This window comes from Pelodiscus sinensis, unplaced genomic scaffold, assembly GCF_049634645.1.
Source record: "Pelodiscus sinensis isolate JC-2024 unplaced genomic scaffold, ASM4963464v1 ctg35, whole genome shotgun sequence".
Classification (NCBI taxonomy): domain Eukaryota; kingdom Metazoa; phylum Chordata; order Testudines; family Trionychidae; genus Pelodiscus; species Pelodiscus sinensis.
In genome coordinates this window covers 5,215,362-5,220,170 of record NW_027465908.1, presented here as the reverse complement: position 1 = coordinate 5,220,170, position 4,809 = coordinate 5,215,362, and positions in this window count along the sequence as shown.

Below are 4,809 nucleotides of genomic sequence, written 5' to 3'. Positions count from 1 at the left end.
AAGGAGGAGGTGTGAGATAGAAGGTAAGGGGAGGAGCAGAGCAGGGTGGTGACTCTTAGGATGCTCCACCCTAAATGTCTTCAAATCAGATCAAAAAAGGTCTGAGTCAACCATTTTTCACAATTATTGACACCTGTTTGTTGCTGTATTCCCTAAGGAAAATTAATGGTTTTCCAGAATTTCACCATGAAATTAAAAACAAACAAACCTCAACACTAGTTTTTATTACCAGGCTTGTTCAGATTAGGTCACGTTCAGATTTTGATGATTGAAGAAGGCCTGGTAAGAATCCTGGCTAACCAAGTTTGTTGCTCTTTAAAGGTCTGGGAGTTACAAGTCAGAACCTCACAAAACCTCGTAGGTGTGAAATTCTCAGTTATGTTAATACCCCATAGCATGGCTTTGACAGTGTGAAGCAGGTGTAACTGCCAGAAGGATGTAGGGGGATGGGGGCATGGGTTAGCATAACTGAGAATTCAAGCCATGGGTTTCATAAGCTGAAGCAGAGAACTTGTGAAATCTCCTGCTATCATAAATAAAACACTCATTCACGTCTATGAAGATTCGATTATAAGATCTCTTAATCTACTTCTGAGCACTCATTTCTTTCATCTAGCATTCTGCCACTAACCCTCCACTGAACAGCTGCTCAGTATCGTCATACTCCTATTAAATAAATAGGACAAGCCACTATAGCTACTGCAGTTCAGGGCATGATGAATTCTCTACACAAGGGAGGCTGACCAGCTCTTTTAGCCTGAACCTGAGCGAAAACTCAGCATGGCAGAGAAAGGCAGGGGAAAACAAGGGGGAAATTAACAAGAAGCTTGAAAGAAAAACCCCATCCCTCATCTTCCCTGGTTTCAGCCAGGCTTAGCCTTTAAGACCCTGAGAGAGAGCTTGTATCTCCAGCACAGAGAATGCACAGTTTGGAGACTGGTGTATGGAGACACTCATGGGGAAAGGAATTATCTCCCAGCCCTGCTGTTTGGCAAAAGGGGCTTGCTAATTTCCGCTCAGAGTTGCCTCACCCCACCCCTCAAGTCACATAACTCCTCTGTGTCTCAGTTTCCCCTTCTATAGATAGTATGACCTACCTCTTACACAGCACTTTTTCAACAGACATCTCAAAACAATTTTACAAAGGGAGATCACAATGAACGGACTGCTGGGCCAGAAGGGACCCCTGTGTTCATTTGTGTGACACAGCTCAGAGAACTTCCCCGGAATAATTGCTAACACCCAAGCAGAATTGCCCTCACTGTTAACAAGGCGCACCGTATTCCTCACCTGAAATTGTCTACCTTTAATTTCCAACCATTGGATTGTGATGCATATTTCTCTGCTAGACTGAAGAGCCAGGGTGACTGACCACCCAGGTTTCTCATGAGTCTCCATAATGCCCCACACTACCACAGTGCCTTCCAGCTGTCTCATGCCCATTTAAAACATATTCAATTAATGAAGTGTCAGCTTCTCCTCCCCGAAATCAGGTGAGACCTAACACTATTTCACAGGTGGCAAACTTGAGGCTGACTCTCTCCTAGGGCAATGGAAATGGCAGACCTACCAGCTGGAAGGAAAAGAGATGCAGTAAGCAGCAGCCAGCTAGACATTTTCAGCCTTTAGGACAGTGGTCACCAACCAGTCGATCGGGATCTACTGGTCGATCTTGGAGCCTCTGACAGGTGATCTTGACTGGTTTGGCCAAGAGGCTGTCAAGTGCCGGCACTTCAACTGCCCCTCTCCCCACTGCTGTGCAGCTCCTGATCTTTGCCTTGGAGCTGCTTCTCCCACCCCTCGGAGCCTCCTGCTTGCTGTGCAGGGCAGGGAAGGGAGAAGGGGTGCTGGTGTCAAGGTGTCCCCTTTCCCACCCTGTGTCCTATCTCCACAGAGCAGAGAGGGGGCACAGCAGGACTTGGGTTGGAGTTTGCTGGCTGCTTTTGGGAGTGGTGCGTGGCCAGGGCAGGGGTGAGCCTGCCTTAGCTCCACTGCATCACTACCCAGGAGCTACCTGAGGTAAGGAGTGCCCAATCGGCCCACATCCTGAAACCCTACCCCAGTCATGAACCCTCTCCTGAATCCCAGGCTCCTGCCCCAGCCCCAAGAACCCCTGCATCCAAACACCTCCCAGAGCCTGCACCTAGAACCCCCTCTGGCAACCCAGCTGCCTGCCCCACGCTCAGCTCAGAGCCCCTCTCACATTCCAAATCCCTTAATCCAAGACCAGAGCCTGCACCCCCAAAACATTGCCCCTGCCTAGTGAAAGTGAGGGAGAATGGGGGAGGAAGGGAGAACGGAGCGAGCAGGGGCAGGGTCTCGGAGAAGGGCCACAAAGGAGGCAGGGCCAGGATATTTGGGATTGAGGTAGATCTTGGATTGCACTTAAATTAAAAAAGTGATCTGATACTTAAAAAGGTTGGAGACCCCTGCTTTAGGGGCTTTTCTCTGCCAAATTTAAAGAGCCACCAATGAGCAAAGCATGCTGGGAAAGGTTTCCATGTAAGGGTGATTCTGCAATGGTGCGTTTCAATCAGCTGTAAGGGGAGGAGGTGATGGAGGGCCTTTGTGGGAAAGGGACCTGACTTAACCAGTTTTCTTGGATTGGAGCAAGGTGTGTGAAAAGGCTCCACTTAAAAACAAAAACAAACAAATAAACAAAAAACCAACAAGGATGTTTCTGTAGTAAAACTAAATTGATGTTTTGACACCAGCTTGGTGCACTAGATAGACAATACCACCTCTATATTGCACCTGGTGATATTAATGCACATGTCCTTTGTCCTATACTGGTCAGTAACAAAATTGTGAATAAAAAAAACCAGGCTGAATTCACCTCTGGGGACAAGTCTGCTAAAATTTTATGCTGAACTCAATTCTCCTTCCTTTGTGAGATGATACTTGAAGTTAATGGGAAAAAATTTATTAGCCTACTTCACAGGGGAATTGGGAGGTAGAGTTCATTAAAAGTTTGCAAATGGCTTGAGTTCTGAAGATGGAAGGATTCTAGGGAAGTGTGAAATATTATTATTGCTAACAAAGGCATCACAAACAGGCAATATAATAGGTGAAACAAGTGGTTTGAGCATGAGAAGGTGTTTCCTACACTTGGATTTTAATCTTGTGTAAAAGGCTTCAGAGGAAGGCGTTGGTGGATCCTATCTTGAGTTGAGGACATGAAATTACTACTGTGTGACCTTTCTATGGTAATATTAGACTTGTTGCAACATTGTCTTCAGCTGGTTCAACAGCAAGTTTCCAACTTAATTGACTTTTTTTAGGTTAATACTGTTGAGATTGGAAAAGTGAGTCAGACTTAATGTGACTGATATTATCTTAAGAAAGATCAACAACAACATCATCAACATCTTCCTGCCCTACATTATCAGATTACTCACGTCCACAACAGGCACCTGTAGTAGCAAAAGCCATTGCTCTGGAATGTAATCTTACAGCAATCCCAATGTCAACTTCCCCAAGGGTCAGCCCTAGGACCAATCCTATTCAACTTATTCATAAGTGATCTAGAGAAAGGGGTAAGCAGTGAGGTGGCAAAGTTTGTGGATGATACTAAACTGTTCAAGATAGTCAGGACCAAAGCAGACTGTGAAGAACTTCAAAAAGATCTCACCAAACTGAGTGACTGGGCAACAAAATGGCAAATGAAATTTAATGTGGATAAGTGTAAAGTAATGCACATTGGAAAAATAACCCCAACTATACGTACAGTATGATGGGGGCTAATTCAGCTAGAACTAATCAGGAAAGAGATCTTGGAGTTATCGTGGATAGTTCTCTGAGAATGTCCACGCAGTGTGCAGTGGCAGTCAAAAAAGCAAATAGGATGCTAGGAATTATTAAAAAAGGGATAGAAAATAAGACAAAGAATATCTTACTGCCCCTGTATAAAACTATGGTACGCCCACATCCTGAATACTGTGTACAGATGTGGTTTCCTCACCTCAAAAAAGATATTTTGGTATTAGAAAAGGTTCAGAAAAGGGCAACTAAAATGATTAGGGGTTTGGAACGGGTCCCATATGAGGAGAGGCTAAAGAGACTGGGACTTTTCAGTTTAGAAAAGAGGACACTGAGGGGGGATATGATAGAGGTCTATAAAATCATGAGTGGTGTGGAGAGGGTGAATAAAGAAAATATATTTACTTGTTCCCATAATATAAGATCTAGAGGACACCAAATGGAATTAATGGGTAGCACTGTGGCGATGTGGTTAACCGCCACCCCTCGCATCTCCCGCCCTTCTGACTGTGGCGATGTGGTTAACGGCCACCCCTCGCCTCTCCCGCCCTTCTGACTGTGGCGATGTGGTTAACCGCCACCCCTCGCCTCTCCCGCCCTTCTGACTGTGGCGATGTGGTTAACCGCCACCCCTCGCCTCTCCCGCCCTTCTGACTGTGGCGATGTGGTTAACCGCCACCCCTCGCCTCTCCCGCCCTTCTGACTGTGGCGATGTGGTTAACCGCCACCTCTCGCCTCTCCCGCCCTTCTGACTGTGGCGATGTGGTTAACTGCCACCCCTCGCCTCTCCCATCCTTCTAACCCCGGCCGCGGGATCGCGGGCCACTGGCTTACTGTCCTTGCAAGTGTCCACTACCAGGTTGCCCCCATGGGCCACTGCGACCTCAGTGTCCTGGTTTGGGCCCTGCCCGCTCGAGTTCTTGGTCGCGGCGGCGTCCCTCCGCTTCCTGCGGGCGTTCCTCCGCTGGCAGGACTTGTCCTCCAGTTACTGTTCTGGTCCAGAGCGATCTGCAACCCCTCCTGGAGTCCTCCTGCTGCCGCTTCCCCTGG